Source organism: Salmo salar, chromosome ssa16 (assembly GCF_905237065.1).
Source record: "Salmo salar chromosome ssa16, Ssal_v3.1, whole genome shotgun sequence".
NCBI lineage: Eukaryota > Metazoa > Chordata > Actinopteri > Salmoniformes > Salmonidae > Salmo > Salmo salar.
Genome location: NC_059457.1, coordinates 38,765,200 through 38,784,842, shown reverse-complemented (window position 1 = coordinate 38,784,842; position 19,643 = coordinate 38,765,200). Strand labels below are relative to the sequence as shown.

At 42.1% G+C, this 19,643-nt stretch overlaps 1 protein-coding gene across 1 annotated transcript in view; it reads left to right on the top strand.

Moving 5' to 3' along the window:
- Positions 1-5,274: 5,274 nt before the first annotated feature.
- LOC106573594 (transcriptional repressor p66-alpha) overlaps positions 5,275-19,643 on the top strand; it is a 43,143-nt gene continuing 28,774 nt past the window's right edge. Inside the window, 1 exon segment of the mRNA XM_014148764.2 lies at positions 5,275-5,390. The gene's annotated coding sequence lies outside the window, so the exon portion shown is untranslated.

The window sequence follows — 19,643 nt, the reverse complement described above, 5'->3', positions numbered from 1 at the left end:
AGGAGAATTCTGTCTCTGTTGTTGATGATGTGCAGAAGTCTGCCTCTATCCTTGAGGTAGTGCAATATAAGTCTATCTCTATTGTTGAGGAAGTCCAGGAGAAATGTACATCCTACAAATGCTCTGCCATCTTTGGTTCAACCAGCCACGGTGTGGAGAACAGTTCCATTGAGGAAGTCAAGGCCCCTAGTCCCTTCCATCCTGAGGACACTGGTAAGAATCATTATACCGTTATTCTTAATGTGAGTAAAATATGCTCTAAGAGTGGTCACATACTAAAATTACATACATCTGTGTGATGCTGCTACCCCAGAATGAGAGGCAGAAAAAGGAGTCTACCACTATTGTTGAGGAGAGGCAGGAGAAGTCTGCCTCATCTATTGTTCAGGAGGTCCAGGAACAGGCTGCCTCTTCCACATTATCTGCCTTTACCAGCAAGAAAAATTCTGCTGAGGAAGGGAACAAGTCATCTTTGTCCCTTGCAGCACATCCATCCTATGGGAACGATTCAGAGTTGGCTGCACAGAGGGAGGCTCTGAAGAAGGAGAGGGCAGCTAAAGCTGTTCTACAGGCTTCACTGGATGAGGAGCATTGCACAAACACACAGCTCCGGCTGAGAGACAACAAAATTGCTTCAGACTTTAAAACGGAGCAGCGCAAGATCAAGAAGCTTGAGGCTGAGGAGCTGGAGCTGAACGGCCAATCAGGAACAGAGCAAAACCAAGGGTAATCTCTGACCAACTGGCCTCTGAGCTGGCAGAGGAACAGGGCAGGAGCCAACAGCTATGGTGAAAGACCTATAAGAGTTGAAGTCTGCTACATCTGCAGATAAAGCTCAAAGTGACCAGCTGAAAGAGAGAGGGATCTCTGAAAAGCAAGATCTGAGCTCCCAAGGGCAGGACCTGAGGGCTCAAGTAAAGGCCTTCCTTCAGGTAAATGCAGATATTAGTCTAAGCACCATCAAAATGACCTCTGAACTGTCAAAGGAAAAGATCAGAAGACAGAAGCTCCAGGCTGACCTCGAGGCGACCAAGCATTAGAGTGTGTTGGAGGAGCTTTATGAGACCAGAGCAGTCTGCAGTGACCTGGAGGAGGCTGTGGCCTCTGAGATTGTCAAGGCTGAGAAATTCCATGAGAAGAGTCTAGCCCTGGAAAAGAGCAAGCAAGAACAGAGTGACCTAACTTCCAGCCTGCAGACCGAGCGCAGTCGCTGCCACTGCCTGGTTGTGGAAGTTGAGGCCATGGTCCAAGACCTGAAGTCAGCTTTGGGCACAGCAAAAGTCTACAGTATCCAGCTGAGTGAGAGGCTCCAGACAGAGAGCTCAGCATATGAGGCTCTGAAGTCACAGCATCAAGCACTTATGTGGCAGCACCAAGCCCTGATGTGGCAGCACCAAGTGTTGGAGGGTGGGTGAGCATCAGGAACTCCTCTGGGATCATCACAGCCTCCTGAATACTAGGAGCTGATCTCCGAGCAGAAAACAATGGTCTCTAAACATCAAACCCTCCTAGTTCAGCATCACAGCCTCAAATCTAAGTTCCAGGACGTTGAGGCAGACTACCAGGGCCTCCAGACCAAACTCCAGACTCTGACCAGTTAGTACAGGGCCATGCAGACAAAGAACAAGGCCTTGATGTCCATGTGCAAGAGCCTTTACTCTGACCACCAATTTCGGGTCTTCGAACACAATTCTGTCCTCTCACAGTAGCAGCCCCTCCGATCAGAGCTTCAGGAGCAGCACCATAAGCTGCATTGGCAGCAGCAGGAGCACTGCAGGGTGGCTGCAGCCCTCTCAGAGGACTACCAGAACCTGGAGAAAGTGCTACAGACAGCTGACAGAGTGCTGAGCCAAATAAATAACAGTGACATTGGTTTACAAGGATACTATAGGAGGATGCTGGGAGACTGTGCTAAAAAGTATTATTGCCCCACTAAGGAAGAGGAGGAAAGGCAGGCCGGGACCAGGGCAGAGGCATCTTTGCTCCAGGGTACTCTGCAGCTGCTGGACCACAGAGAGAATAACAAAGAAAGAGGCAGCCAAAGAGATATGACCACTCACACTACTTGTATCAAAGACACTGGGCCAAAGGAACCCAAACTGTTTGGCCCCACTGAGGAACAGGAGGAAAAAAATGCCAGGAGGAAGGCCAAGTTGTCCTTGCTGAAGTCTACTCGGTGGCTGCTGGAACACAAATATAAGAACAAAGAGAGAAGCATCCAAACAGATATGACCACCCGCAATAATTTATTTTAATTTAAGGATTGTTGTTGTTGTAAGTTGTGGTTAACAGCGTGGTTTACTTTGTATGGATGTTATTTTCCTTATGCATTGAGTTTACTGATATGAATCCACTATGAATAATACAATTGCTGCTGCTAGCCAATTCCTGAGGATTTTCACAACTAGTCATCATTTTGTCGCACAACTTTGGAATTCAATAGTAATATAAGATTTGAATTTCTTGTCCAGCAAGTGCAGTTATTTCATGGACCAGCAGGGGCCCCATTTCAGCTGTGTTTTGATAAACCTGATTTGAGACAGTGAATTTCAGTAACATTTGGCCCTGTCATAAAAACCCATCTGCCTTTTTGAATATACATCTCAAACTATTTTTTAATTACCACAGTTGGAAATAACAAATATATGGACACAAAGTTGGAGTACTTGCCGTATTCTATTCAATGCATGTGTTTTTAAATGATTACACAGTTTTTCAATTATTTTTGGATAGCAGTCTGAATAAACATGGTATTTGCAACCAAAGTGTTATGGAATGTTTGTCAGTAAGTGTACTTAGTGTTTATTAGAACTGAGTTCTATATTGAGAACTATATTGAGTTCATCATGACTTTTCCCACTACCATGTTCCCATTGGGCACACACTGGTTGAATCAACATTGTTTCCTCGCCATTTCAATGAAATTACGTTGAACCAACGTGGAATAGACGTTGAATTGACGTCGGTGCCCAGTGGGTTGTGATAAATATGCAGTACTTTTATATAGCCTACATACATTTATATTATATAGATACATTGACTTAACTCCTTATTCACACTGTAGTCATCTATATTCATATTGTACTGTGCAGTTACTTAGGAATAATTTCCTTAATAGTTATCATTTTATCACTTTCATAAAATAAATTGTCCCCAACTAACTACACAGTACAATACATGAGCCCATAAAGACAAGACAAGACATCATGTATCTTCTGGGTCCAACATGAGATTCAGAGTTGAGTTCATTTGGGGAGAGTATCATTCAGGCACAGGACAGAGGAGGATACCTTGTAAAACTAGCCTTTCCCTTTGACTGATGCGTCTGATTTGTAGATCTCTTTTAATGTTCCTTATTCAGGGGAATGTTGAATCCCTCCTGATGGTGAATTACTGCAGGGATAAATACCGACCTAATGGTCAGCCAGTAATGGTCACATGACTGTCTTTGTTACCAGTCAGCCATGCAGATGTCATGGCTGCCTTTCCTTTGATATGACTTGCACACTCAACAAGTTTACAACAATTGCTGTTCACCCAAAAAAATGCAATCAATTTATACGAATCAGCCTCTCGATTTGTACGTCATTTTAGAAAGTAATATGTTGTTGGATTTTAGGTATGTTCATAAGTGCTGTTGGGCAGTGATGCTTGTTAGGTGATAAGTGTCAGCATAAACAGTTCTGAAAGGAGACGCTTCCTGCCAAATAGTGAGTCCTGTTGATCGTGACAGGGAGGGGTACTTCCTTGTTTTGCTCCTGTACTTCAGTGGGGATTAAGTTGATAGTGCCTTGTTGCTTTAAGCCAGTGTCACACATTGTGCCGACATTGATATGACTCATCTTTTTTTTGTACTGGTTTGAAGCAATAAAGCACTATTTCTCAATTTTCTCTAAAGAACAGGTTTCTGACACTTCACACATCGCTTGACATTTGGCCCCAATTAAAATGGATTGTGCAGAGTGCATAGGTACTGTTTAATTGCTCCTGTTTCTTGAGGGTGTTTTCCCACACTGCTCCATCCAGAGAAGGGAATGTCATCAACTCCTTTAGAAGAGGATGCCAACCTTATGTGCACACAAAATCAATGCCCGTGTCTGGCCACTGCATTCTCGAGACTTAATTTGTAGTGTGATCTCAAAAGTAGTTCAAAAGAATTCCGGTGTCTTAGCTTTTTTGGGTCAAACCTGAGAGTTCAGGCATAAGATACACTTTTGGCCAATGTATGCGGTAGCATGTTTGAATTCATAACCATTTAAATTAATGAGGGCACCAAGGTTAGTTAGTTCGAAGACACTTCTATCGGCCCAGGTGATCAGTATTAGGTTTGGTTCACTTCAGATTGGAATTAGGTTCACAGCATTACTTAGTCAGGGGGATAATATTGATATCACTGCAGTGGGATTGTGATATTGATAAGGGTCAATAATGGTGATATTCAGGGTTTGAATTGGTGGAATTTACCCCAAAATTGGATGCTTTTATTCAGCCCCCAGTTCCCACTTATGTTACTTGTCTCTGATTCCTTAGTCTCTCTCTCTCTCTCTCTCTCTCTCTCGTTCTCTCTCTTTCCCTCTCTCTCCCTCACTCGCTCTCAATATCTGATATGTCTGCACTGAGATACTGTTCAAAGATCCTCATGCCCCCAAAGACATGATCAGGAGAATTATTGAGATTGGTCCGGACTCATTGAAAGACAGTGGAGACATCACATAGTACATTCATACTTCTGGTATGTTACACGTTGGTATGCACCAATATTGTGTTTGTTTGTTTGTTGTTTGCTGTTGTATGGACTGTGAATGAGAGAGCTGCCCATGGTTGTTTTAGGGAGGAATCAAAGCACTGAATTGTCAAGTGCCATGATGACAATATGAGAAACATTTACACCGTTTCCAACCGTTTCCATTGACTAGCTATAGGTCTAGATTTTTACATTTTTTGGTAAAAAATAAATAAATGCTCTTAGTTTCATGGAGAGACATTAATTCATGTTAGACATTGATAATTGGTGAATTGACTGATTACAGCACTGGTGTGAGGTAGGTAGAATGATGGCAAGTATTCCTGTGGTGGTTGTGGGGCAAAGCATTGCAATGATGAGACAGGCTACTGAAAACTGGACTTTTTAAATGTGTTTTTACACACATGATATACTCAGTGGCCCTAATGTACTCCTTGTGTGACCACATGCGCATGCTTAGTGATGTGACGCTGTGTTCCATGTGTGAGAGAGAAGCTCATTATTTGGCAACCGGAGTGGCAGCGGGCAAGGCTGAAGAGGGGATCCCCGGGATCGTTTTTTTTTTTTTTTTTCTTTCTTCATCGAATTACAGGAGTAAATAGTCTGTCAAAACAAGTGAAAAGCGTTACAGCGACACCTCTTCTCCGTAAGTTAAGATATCATTTCAATTGATGGGTTAAAGTAATATTGATTTTAATCAAGCAGACGAAGTTAAACTTATTTCCACTTGTTAATGTAATTATATATCCTTACCTAGCTGGCTAACTGCTGTGAGTGCTAGCCTAGGTAATGGTTTGTGTGTCTCTCGCTAGCTGTAATTAGTTAGCCACACACACCTACTAACGTTACCAGCTAGCGACTGCAAAGTCAGAACAAATTGTCTCAAAAGTCAAAGAATGCATGTAAACTTGTACAGGTTAATATTCCAAAAGACGGATACAAGTATTTTCTTTACAACATGCATTAAAGTAGTCCAAAAACAACAAATTGGTTTCGACTCTCAAAAAAGGGATTCCTTTATTATTATTTTTGTGACTGAATCCCGGAGTGGCTGTCTGTCTGTAACGTTACATGCGAGTGTCCGAGCGAGTTCGTTAGCTAGCCAGCCTGCTTACGTTAGCTTGTCATGAGTGGGAATTTGGTGAATCCCACCACTTACTGGTTTATATACACGAAATATTATACATTTTAAGAATAAATGTAACCCAAACGCTCTCAGGACGTGTTTAATTCTGTTCCCCATAATAGGAATCAAGTGTCAGTAATGCTAACTTGCGACGCTAGCTCACGACCTGGCTTTAGTTAGCTATGTTGTTAGCCGGTTGGACTTTGGTGGGAGACAGGTTGTTGTTGTAAGCGACAATTTTTTTTGAAACTGTATCACAGTACAACAAAGGATATGCAATAATTGTATATTTGTTATCAGAAACCGGCATTCTCGCAGAATAGCTTGAACACGTTTTTATTTTGACGAAGTTGAACGTTCTCATTCATTAAAAGTGTGCATATATATATATATTGCTCAAAAAAATAAAGGGAACACTAGAATAACACATCCAAGATCTGAATGAATGGAATAATCTTATTAAATACTTTTCTTTACATAGTTGAATGTGCTGACAACAAAATCACACAAAAATAATCAATGGAAATCCAATTTATCAACCCATGGAGGTCTGGATTTGGAGTCACACTCAAAATTAAAGTGTAAAACCACACTACAGGCTGATCCAACTTTGATGTAATGTCCTTAAAACAAGTCAAAATGAGGCTCAGTAGTGTGTGTGGCCTCCACGTGCCTGTATGACCTCCCTACAACGCCTGGGCATGCTCCTGATGAGGTGGCGGATGGTCTCCTAAGGGATCTCCTCCCAGACCTGGACTAAAGCATCCGCCAACTCCTGGACAGTCTGTGGTGCAACGTGGCGTTGGTGGATGGAGCGAGACATGATGTCCCAGATGTGCTCAATTGGATTCAGGTCTGGGGAACGGGCGGGCCAGTCCATAGCATCAATGCCTTCCTCTTGCAGGAACTGCTGACACACTCCAGCCACATGAGGTCTAGCATTGTCTTGCATTAGGAGGAACCCAGGGCCAACCGCACCAGCATATGGTCTCACAAGGGGTCTGAGGATCTCATATCGGTACCTAATGGCAGTCAGGCTACCTCTGGCGAGCACATGGAGGGCTGTGCGGCCCCCCAAAGAAATGCCACCCCACACCATGACTGACCCACCGCCAAACCGGTCATGCTGGAGGATGTTGCAGGCAGCAGAACATTCTCCACGGCGTCTCCAGACTCTGTCACGTCTGTCACATGTGCTCAGTGTGAACCTGCTTTCATCTGTGAAGAGCACAGGGCGCCAGTGGCGAATTTGCCAATCTTGGTGTTCTCTGGCAAATGCCAAACGTCCTGCACGGTGTTGGGATGTAAGCACAACACACACCTGTGGATGTCGGGCCCTCATACCACCCTTATGGAGTCTGTTTCTGACCGTTTGAGCAGACACATGCACATTTGTGGCCTGCTGGAGGTCATTTTGCAGGGCCCTGGCAGTGCTCCTCCTGCTCCTCCTTGCACAAAGGCGGAGGTAGCGGTCCTGCTGCTGGGTTGTTGCCCTCCTACGGCCCCCTCCACGTCTCCTGATGTACTGGCCTGTCTCCTGGTAGCGCCTCCATGCTCTGGACACTACGCTGACAGACACAGCAAACCTTCTTGCCACAGCTCGCATTGATGTGCCATCCTGGATGAGCTGCACTACCTGAGCCACTTGTGTGGGTTGTAGACTCCGTCTCATGCTAACACTAGAGTGAAAGCACCGCCAGCATTCAAAAGTGACCAAAACATCAGCCAGGAAGCATAAGAACTGAGAAGTGGTCTGTGGTCACCACCTGCAGAACCACTGCTTTATTGGGGGTGTCTTGCTAATTGCCTATAATTTCCACCTGTTGTCTATTCCATTTGCACAACAGCATGTGAAATTTATTGTCAATCAGTGTTGCTTCCTAAGTGGACAGTTGGATTTCACAGAAGTGTGATTGACTTGGAGTTACATTGTGTTGTTTAAGTGTTCCCTTTATTTTTTTGAGCAGTGTGTGTGTGTGTGTGTTGTATGTATGTATATATATATATATTTTAAAAAAGTGTTTTATGGTGGACGATGTGCGCGCCCCATTCAGTATGGCAAGCAAGTAGTTATCATGGTTCTGTGTCATGATTAAAGTACCCATTTGGGTAGTTCCATGACATCCACCATCTCAGAATGTTCTGACATCGTTTCTGTAGTAAACAGATACGATTAGCATACCTGCAACATTATTTTGTTGAAATATAATTTGAGTTCTGAGAAATTGATTGGAGCCAAATTGGGTAGTTTAATTTATTGGATTCATATAAATAATATTATAGTCGTAAATATCCAATTTGAATCAAACTGTTTTCTAACAATGAGTAAAACATGATGAATCCAAAGAAATGGTCAAAAGCCACACACATACCCCCCACCTCAACAACGAGTGTATATAGCAGGCCTGGAATTTCGTGATTTTTAGGGGCAAGGTCATTTCGTCTTCAAGAGGTGCCCATCTGCCACAGCACCAACATCTGCTAGGGCACCAAGGCCATTAACCAAAATATCCAATTAAATTGGTTTGAAAATCGAAAAACAGTAGCTATTCTGTTAAGACATAAGTGGATGTATATAAATAATTAGCCTACATGTAGAAGTGTAGGTGATAGCCTATGCATATTGGCTACAGCCCATCATGTCCAAACCGATGCTGACATAAGGGAGGCACCTGAAAATGTAACCAAACTTTAATGAGACGTTTTATTACATAATCTGAACAAAAATATAAACTCAACATGCAATAATTTCAATGATTTTACTGAGTTACAGTTCATATAAGGAAATCAGTCAATTGAAATAAATAAATTAGGCCCTAATCTATGCATTTCACATGACTGGGCAGGTGCGCAGCCATGGGTGGGCCTGGGAGGGCATAGGCCCTATCAGAATGAGTTTCTCCCCACAAAATGGCTTTATTACAGACAGAAATACCCCCCCAGTTTCATCAGATGTCTTGGTGGCTGGTTTCAGACGATCCCGCAGGTGAAGAAGCCGGATGTGAAGTTCCTGGGCTGGCGTGGTCACACGTGGTCTGCGGTTGTGAGACCGGATGGATGTATTGCCAAATGATCTAAAATGACATTGGAGGTGGCTTATGGTAGAGAAATTAACATTCAATTCTCTGGCAATAGCTCTGGTGGACATTCCTGCAGTCAACATGCCGATTGCATGCTACCTCAAAACTTGAGACATCTGTGGCATTGTGTTGTGTGACAAAACTGCACATTTTAGTTGCCTTTTGTTGTCCCCAGCACAAGGTGAACCTGTGTAATGATCATGCTGTTTAATCATCTTCTTGATATGCCACACCTGTCAGGGGGATGGATTATCTTGGAAAAGGAGAAATGCTCACTAACAGGAATGTAAACAAATTTGTTTACAATTTGAGCAAAATAAGATTTTTGTGCATATGGAAAATGTCTGGGATCTTGACAATTGTAATGTAGGATCATTATTAATATATAAAGGCTTGGTTCTGTCCACATATTTGAGGCATGTTCATTCCGATAGGAGACTAAGGCCAGTGCCTTTTGCGCGCTGCAACGTCACCCACCTTGCAATCTGAGCAGAGGCAGTCAACATTTTGAAACTATTGAACCATAAATGTAATTGTTTAAAATCTGGATGTGGAAGGTCTTGCCATGTTCCAACCATAGGAATGTTAAGGAGATTATTTTAGAAACACTTCTTCATATGCCATTGAAACCAGTATTTCTCTCATGTTCTCAACTGTCTTTCATTGTCCAGCAGCCAAAGACACAACCTAGTCATATTTCCAACCCATGCTTGTTGTTGCATCTTTAGATTTTCCCTTTATTACATTTCTGAAGGATATTTTCATTTGTCATATGAAACTGCTCGCATTTGCAGTGCACTTTTGAGAAAGAGAAAAAAGAATCACCTGATAGCCGGAACAGCATCATCTAGTGCTCATAACCTGGTAATATCAGGATGTAGGACGGGACATAAAACTAACATAAACCTAACAAATCCATATTCATGGCAAGCTAACGAGTAATTTCTCTGAACAGGGGGGGGGGGGGGGGGAACAAATTGAGTGGGAATACATTACAAAGGATGACGAAACAATACTCAGAGCCACAGCTCCATACTAAACTCAGCAAAAAAAGAAACGTCCTCTCACTGTCAACTGCGTTTGTCAGCAAACTTAACATGTGTAAATATTTGTATGAACATAACAAGATTCAACAACTGAGACATAAACTGAACATGCTCCACAGACATGTGACTAACAGAAATTGAATAATGTGTCCCTGAACAAAGGGGGGGTCAAAATCAAAAGTAACAGTCAGTATCTGGTGTGGCCACCAGCTGCATTAAGTACTGCAGTGCATCTCCTCATGGACTGCACCAGATTTGCCAGTTCTTGCTGTGAGATGTTACCCCACTCTTCCACCAAGGCACCTGCAAGTTCCCGGACATTTCTGGGGGGAATGGCCCTAGCCCTCACCCTCCGATCCAACAGGTCCCAGACGTATTCAATGGGATTGAGATCCGGGCTCTTCGCTGGCCATGGCAGACACTGACGTTCCTGTCTTGCAGGAAATCACACACAGAACAAGCAGTATGGCGGGTGGCATTGTCATGCTAGAGGGTCCTGTCATGATGAGCCTGCAGGAAGGGTACCACATCTTTTGGTGTTTTTCAGAGTCAGTAGAAAGGCCTCTTTATAGGGTACTAAGTTTTCATAACTGTGACCTTAATTGCCTACCGTCTGGAAATTGTTAGTGTCTTAGCGACCTTTCCACAGGTGCATGCACATTAATTGTTTATGGTTCATTGAACAAGCATGGGAAACAGTGTTTAACCTCTTACATCTAGACGTTCCGCTAGCGGAACACCTGCTCCAATATCCAATGATAGGCGTGGCGCGAATTACAAATTCCTCAAAAATACAAAAACTTCAATTTTTCAAACATATGACTATTTTACACCATTTTAAAGACAAGACTCTCCTTTATCTAACCACACTGTCCGATTTCAAAAAGGCTTTACAGCGAAAGCAAAACATTAGATTATGTCAGCAGAGTACCCAGCCAGAAATAATCAGACACCCATTTTTCAAGCTAGTATATAATGTCACAAAAAACAAAACCACAGCTAAATGCAGCACTAACCTTTGATGATCTTCATCAGATGACAACCCTAGGACATTATGTTATACAATACATGCATGTTTTGTTCAATCAAGTTCATATTTATATCAAAAACCAGCTTTTTACATTAGCATGTGACTAACATGTGACTAGCATTCCCACCGAACACTGCCGGTGAATTTACTAAATTACTCACGATAAACGTTCACAAAAAAACATAACAATTATTTTAAGAATTATAGATACAGAACTCCTTTGTGCAATCGAGGTGTCCGATTTTAAAATAGCTTTTTGGTGAAAGCACATTTTGCAATATTCTCAGTACGTAGCCCGGCATCACAGGCTAGCTATTTAGACACCCAGCAAGTTTAGCCTTCACCAAAGTCAGATTTACTATTAGAAAAGTTTGATTACCTTTGGTGTTCTTCGTCAGAATGTACTCCCAGGACTGCTACTTCAATAACAAATGTTGGTTTGGTTCAAAATAATCCATTGTTATATCCAAATAGCGGCGTTTTGTTCGTGCGTTCAAGACACTATCCGAAGTGTAAATGAGGGTCACGCGCATGACGCATTTCGTGACAAAAAAATTGTAAATATTCCATTACCGTACTTCGAAGCATGTCAACCGCTGTTTAAAATCAATTTTTATGCCATTTTTCTCGTAAAAAAACGATAATATTCCGACCGGGAGCGGTGGTTTTCGTTCAAAGATAAAACATGGAGTCCCCTCGTGCACGCGCCTGAGTCTCACAGTACTGTGAGCAGCCACTATCCAAACGCGCAACTTTTTTTCAACCAGGGCCTGCAAAGCCACGATTCAGCTTTTTGCCGCCTTCTGAGAGCCCATGGGAGCCGTAGGAAGTGTCACGTAACAGCAGAGATCCCCTGTAATGCATAGAGATAATCAAGAAGGCCAAGAAATTGTTAGACAGGGCACTTCCTGCATGGAATCTTCTCAGGTTTTGGCCTGCCAAATGAGTTCTGTTATACTCACGGACACCTTTCAAACAGTTTTAGAAACTTTGGAGTGTTTTCTATCCAAAGCTAATAATTATATGCATATTCTAGTTTCTGGGCAGGAGTAATAATCAGATTAAATCGGGTACGTTTTTTATCCGGCCGTGAAAATACTGCCCCCTAGCCATAACAGGTTAAACCCTTTACAATGAAGATCTGTGAAGTTGTTTGGATTTTTACGAATTATCTTTGAACGACAGGGTCCTGAAAAATATTGTTTCTTTTTTTTCTGAGTCTACTTTTCAGACTTACAGAACTGATACTATACACTGAGTATACAAAACATTAAGAACACCTGCTCTTTCCATGATATAGACTGACCAGCTGAATCCAGATGAAAGCAAAGATCCCTTATTGATGTCACTTGTTAAATCCACTTCAATCAGTGTAGATGAAGGGGAGGAGGACAGGTTATAGAATTTGAAGCTTTGAGGCAGCTGAGACATGGATTGTGTATGTGTGCCATTCAGAGGGTGAATGGGGAAGACAAAATATTTTAGTGCCTTTGAACGGGGTATGGTAGTAAGGTCCAGGCGCACCAGTTTACCCCAAAAACTGCAAGGCTGCTGGGTTTTTCATGCTCAACAGTTTCCTGTGTGTATCAAGAATGGTCCACCACCCAAAGGACATCCAGCCAACTTGACACAACTGTGGGAAGCATTGGAGTCAACATGGGCCAGCATCACCTTGTAGAGTCCATTCCCCATCGAATTGATGCTTTTCTGATGGCAAAAGGGGGGTGGGGTGCGCAACTCAATATTAGGTGTACTTCATGTTTGGTATACTCAGTGAATACTTGTTGTTGGGGTTGGTGGGGGTGCAACTCAATATTAGGTGTACTTCATGTTTGGTATACTCAGTGAATACTTGTTGTTGGGGTTGGTGGGGGTGCAACTCAATATTAGGTGTACTTCATGTTTGGTATACTCAGTGAATACTTGTTGTTGGGGTTGGTGGGGGTGCAACTCAATATTAGGTGTACTTCATGTTTGGTATACTCAGTGAATACTTGTTGTTGGGGGTGGATCCGTGGGTAGCTTTTGACCATTTCTTTGAATTCTTAATATCTAATTCATTGTTGGAAAAAGTTTGGTCCAAATCGGATGTTGATGTACTATAGTTATAGAATATTATTTGAAATTAAAATGGACAATTTGGGTGCAATAAATTTGCTTAATTTCTCATAGATCAATTTATCTTTCAACAAAATAATGTTGCAGGAATGTTAATGTTATCGGTGTCTAACAACCTAAACAATTGTATCTCGTGACGGGCCATAGAGCTGACTGAGTAGCGGTGCCCCTTCTTGTTGAAAAACTCTTTAAAGAATGAGGCAATCAGACAAGCATGACTCGGCTGACTTGTAATCCATAGGTGCTGCATCAGGGTAGAACATTAGAGCAAACTAATACTAGACTGGACCACATTGATAAAGAAAAGTTGAAGTGAGTGAAATTATGTTTTGCTTCTCATTTTAGTGGGTTCTTTTCTACCCTTCCATCCCCACAGTCCTCAGCCTTTACTCTCTTCTGGATTTAAGCAAAGCTTTTCAAAGACCTGAGGGTGTACCCAAATTCCCATTGAGCTATTATTCCAGCATTGTGTGGATCCGTAGCCTATTATTTTAGAAGAGTCATAACTGGAGAAGTAAATCCACATTGAACTTGATTAGAGGACTGAATTGCACTGCAGGCAGCTACCGATGCCTCATATGGGTGATGACTTTCATTAGAAGCCAGTGTGTCTGTCGTAATTCAAGTGACCACAAAGTAACAGTTCCTGTTGCAGTGTGACTGTAAATTGTTTTGTGGTGACATTAAAAAGGGACTTTATCTCATTGCACATTGTCACCAGATGGGCTTACCTTTTCTCATAAGATTGATGCGCTATGGACACTCGACCTCGTTAGGTCATTTTACCTCCGTCTGAGAGGTTAGTATGTAGTGGTTATTACTATAGGCGTAGTATGTTCATCCATTGTTGAGAAAGCTTACAGAATGCATGGGATAGAAATGTTTTATTTGTTTGGTGCTTATCTAGCATCCATTTCAGCCCCGCAGAGAGCAAGCTGGACCTCCTGATTTCCCAGAGAGATGTCAGACCCTCCTCAGCTGATTAATGACTGGAGATTCACTGATAGAGGGGCGCCTCTGTGATAATACAATTTTCAGCTCTGCGTCGGTCGCTTGTAATGCTCCTCAATTTAGGGCTAATTTAGAAGCCTACTGCACTATATGGAGGGGTGAATATTGTTTCCATCCATCCATATGTCTGGCTGACATATTATTATAATAGCAAAGCAGCAGGGCAGCTTCAAGGACAGCAGTGGGAAATGGAACCGATTGATTGTTGAACAGGCCGTAGCATGGTCATCTTGAGCGAAGAGGTTATAAGGAAATGGGATACGACTATGGATTGGCCGCCGGTCAGATAAAGAGATGGGAGATGGAGGGCTGGTGTCCTCTCTCTGCTGTGATCACTGGCCAGGGAAGTGTACAGTGTCATCGAGTGATTAACAGGAAATGCAGGAGGGCCAGCCGCACATGGTCTGAGTCAACCAGTCATAAGCTTTGGTTTCCCTGAGACCAGCTTCCTGACACTGTAGGGAGGTAGTCATGGAGGATGGGTTTCTTCAGAAGAGACTTCATTAGCAAATTTGATGCACATGTTACCACTAGAGTTCCAGGGAGGGAGCAAATGCCAAAATGTGGCCCTGTTTAATGATTCCTAAACATTTTTCAGAGGGCAACACGTCAGGCTGTCTCTATTGGGATCTGTCCTGTGGCGGTATTGTGCACATTTCTAGGCTATGCCTTGTCTATCCATAAGTTTGTTTTCTTTGTACTGAGAATAGGCCTACTATAGGACATTCGCTGTGTTGGTCACCAGATCTTACCAACCCTCAGGCCCTAAACTATTCTGAGAGGTGGGGGAGGAATCTCATGTCTGTACTCTTCATGTTTACCCTGTTGGACTTCATATTGACTCAACTGTGTGTACCAAGTCTCCAGTTTGCTCCTGTCAGAAACAGAACAGCTCTACCACTTGAGGAACACTGTGTTTGTGCTGGATCCAGCCTAAACCTGGTAATCCAGAACAGAATAGAACTTTGGGGATCAGGTGCGTGGATGGTCAATATAGATGTGAACACTGACCAATGAGCCTTAGTTTTAGGAAGAAGAGAGCACTCCACTTCGGGTCTGTCACAATAGCATCTTTCTCTCATTGACTCCTCTGCACTGGTTTGACAGGTGAAGTCAACAGGACAGCATTCTACCAAGAAATTGCTTTCACTTGACCTATTTAATTCAGATCATGGATGGCAGAGGAAGATTGTTTTATTTTTAAATGCGCCCTTGATCCCTTGATGACTGAGTCGTGTACTTCGTGCAGGCCGTCATCTTCAACATGGCAACTCATTGCCCAGGGGGTCACCAGGCAGCTCAATTCAAGCATGGTTCCTCATTGTGTAGATTCACAAATGAGAGGCTCCACTCTTTCAACATGAAGCTGTGAAGCTCATCAGACATTTGGGGTTGGCTCTGGTATTCCATAGAGAAATCACCACCTGTTAACCAGGTAGGTAGACCATATGGGCTATTCAAGAATGATGATGTGCTTGTGTCCACTGGTGTCCTATATATTTATTGAGTTGTGACTTTTTATGAGAACCACATGACTGCATCAACCGTTATCATTGTGTCCTCTATTTTCACATGATTAATGCATTGAGTTGACTAGCGGACAAATGCTTGCGACATCATAAAAATAAACTCATGGAAACTGTTACAAAATGTGATTACACTCCTTCTCTGGAATGCCTCAGAACATTCTCAATTACTCCAGGTTTAGCAAGAGTCGTGGATGAAGAAGCAAGGGCTATGGCATTGCTACATTTTTCCAGTTCTTCTCCTAACAATAGCTCCCACTGTCTGTTTTAACTGGCCAGTGCTGACATGGCAACTCTGGAACACTCAGTGCGGCAGCCACACTAATACAGCATCAAGGCACTCATCCAAGAGGGGGACTAAGCATCCGGGTGTCCTGCTGCCTGCCTGTGTCGCAACCAGGCCAGCTAGCTGTGTACTGAGCTGATGTCACACTAGTGTAGGTGCTGACTGAGCTTCATCTAGCCCACCTATAGAATGTCACTGTCACAGCTTCAATAGCTGCCTGCGTAAATGCTTAGGAGCAGGCTTCCAGGTAGGCAGTAGCGCTGTAGGTCGGTTACTGTTTTTTTTGGTTGCTGTGGATGCGACACAATAGGAGTGTGTAGTCTTTTGTTCATTGGAATACCCTCTGTCTGTTCAGTGCTGTGGGAGAGAACTCCGAAGTAGTCTGCTCGGTTGGGAAGTGCTGTCTGTTCAGTGCTGTGGGAGAGAACTATTTTTTTTTCATGCCCACTTCCTCCCGAAGGCCATTTCCAAGAAATGTAATCTGATATGATTGAGTGTGGAGAGTCTTTGGGTATGGCTGTCTAGATTTGGGGGATTTGTGATGTGCGTTTTGAAGTAATTTAGCTGAAATGCGAGATTATCACTCATAGGATAGTCTGTGCAGATCACATATCCCTTGTCACCAGGAACGTGTGGTTTGAAGGTTAAATTCAATAGGAAACTTATCAAGGTTAAATTCAATAGGAAACTTATCCCAAGCCACCTTGTTTGGTACAATTGCAATCGGTTGTGGCTATACATTTGCCTTGTTGTGGATTGCTTCAAGGCTTGGTTCGAGATCAATGTTAGCAAATACTTGGAACTTTTTGTAGAGTTCCAGGAGGGCAACTCGTGGTTGCGGAGTGAATGGCTGGATGTCTCAGGGCTTAGAGTTCTGTATTTGATGTAGGGATAAGTAATTCCTGATGTTGATAGATACTAGAGGTTGACCGGTTAATCGGAATGGCCGATTTAATTAGGGTCGATTTCAAGTTTTCAATCGGAAATTGGTATTTTTGGACACCGATTTGGCCGAATTTTTTTATTATTATTATTTTTTTTATATATATATATTCATTTCTTATTTTTTTTACACCTTTATTTAACTAGGAAAGTCAGTTAAGAACACATTCTTATTTTCAATGACGGCCTAGGAACGGTGGGTTAACTGCCTTGTTCAGGGGCAGAACGACAGATTTTTACCTTGTCAGCTCGGGGATTCAATCTTGCAACCTTACGGTTAACTAGTCCAATGCTCTAACCACCTGCTTTATATTGCACTCCACGAGGAGCCTGCCTGTTACGTGAATGCAGTAAGAAGCCAAGGTAAGTTGCTAGCTAGCATTAAACTTATCTTATAAAAAACAATCAATCAATCATAATCACTAGTTAACTACACATGGTTGATGATATTACTAGTTTTTCTAGGCTGTCCTGCGTTGCATATAATCGATGCGGTGCGCATTTGCGAAAAAGGACTGTCGTTGCTCCAATGTGTACCTAACCATAAACATCAATGTCTTTCTTAAAATCAATACACAAGTATATATTTTTAAACCTGCATATTTAGTTAATATTGCCTGCTAACATGAATTTCTTTTAACTAGGGAAAATGTGTCACCTCTTGCAACAGAGTCAGGGTATATGCAGCAGTTTGGGCCGCCTGGCTCGTTGCGAACTGTGTGAAGACTATTTCTTCCTAACAAAGACAGCCAACTTCGCCAAACGGGGGATGATTTAACAAAAGCGCATTTGCGAAAAAAGCACAATCGTTGTACCTAACCATAAACATCAATGCCTTTCTTAAACTCAATACACAGAAGTATATATTTTTAAACCTGCATATTTAGCTAAAAGAAATCCAGGTTAACAGGCAATATTAACTAGGTGAAATTGTGTCACTTCTTGAGTTCATTGCACGCAGAGTCAGGATATATGCAACAGTTTGGGCCGCCTGGCTCGTTGCGAACTAATTTGACAGAATTTTACGTAATTATGACATAACATTGAAGGTTGTGCAATGTAACAGGAATATTTAGACTTATGGATGCCACCCGTTAGATAAAATACAGAACGGTTCCGAATTTCACTGAAAGAATAAACGTTTTGTTTTCGAGATGATAGTTTCCGGATTCGACAATATTAATGACCTAAAGGCTCGTATTTCTGTGTGTTTTATTATATTATAATTAAGTCTATGATTTGATATTTGATAGAGCAGTCTGACTGAGTGGTGGTAGGCACCAGCAGGCTCGTAAGCATTCATTCAAACAGCTATTTCGTGCATTTTGCCAGCAGCTCTTCGCAATGCTTCAAGCATTGCGCTGTTTATGACTTCAAGCCTATCAACTCCCGAGATTAGGCTGGTATAACCGATGTGAAATGGTTAGCGGGGTGCGTGCTAATAGCGTTTCAAACGTCACTCGCTCTGAGACTTGGAGTAGTTGTTCCCCTTGCTCTGCATGGGTAACGCTGCTTCGAGGGTGGCTGTTGTCGATGTGTTCCTGGTTCGAGTCCAGGTAGGAGCGAGGAGAGGGACGGAAGCTATACTGTTACACTGGCAATACTAAAGTGCCTATAAGAACATCCAATAATCAAAGGTATATGAAATACAAATCGTATAGAGAGAAATAGTCCTATAATTCCTATAATAACTACAACCTAAAACTTCTTACCTGGGAATATTGAAGACTCATGTTAAAAGGAACCACCAGCTTTCATATGTTCTCATGTTCTGAGCAAGGAACTTAAACCTTAGCTTTCTTACATGGCACATATTGCACTTTTACTTTCTTCTCCAACACTTTGTTTTTGCATTATTTAAACGAAATTGAACATGTTTCATTATTTATTTGAGGCTAAATTGATTTTATTGATGTATTATATTAAGTTAAAATAAGTGTTCATTCAGTATTGTTGTAATTGTCATTATCACAAATTATTTGTATTTTTTTAAATCGGCCGATTTTAATCGGTATCGGCTTTATTCTGGCCTGCCAATAATCGGTATCGGTGTTGAAAAAAACAAAAATCATAATCGGTCGACCTCTAATAGATACTGTATGATGATTTAACTTCTATGGGCTAGGTGGGACGCTTGCGTCCCACCTACTCAACAGCCAGTGTAATCCCGTGGCGCGATATTCAAATACCTCAAAAATGCAAAAACTTCAATTTTTCAAACATATGACTATTTTACACCATTTTAAAGACCAGACTCTCGTTAATCTAACCACACTGTCCGATTTCAAAAAGGCTTTACAACAAAAGCAAAACATTAGATTATGTCAGCAGAGTACCCAGCCAGAAATAATCAGACACCCATTTTTCAAGCTAGCATATAATGTCACATAAACCCAAACCACAGCTAAATGCAGCACTAACCTTTGATGATCTTCATCAGATGACAACCCTAGGACATTATGTTACACAATACATGCATGTTTTGTTCAATCAAGTTCATATTTATATCAAAAAACAGCTTTTTACATTAGCATGTGACTAGCATGTGACTAGCATTCCCACCGAACACTGCCGGTGAATTTACTAAATTACTCACGATAAACGTTCACAAAAAGCATAACAATTATTTTAAGAATTATAGATACAGAACTCCTCTATGCACTCGATATGTCCGATTTTAAGATAGCTTTTCGGTGAAAGCACATTTTGCAATATTCTCAGTAGATAGCCCGGC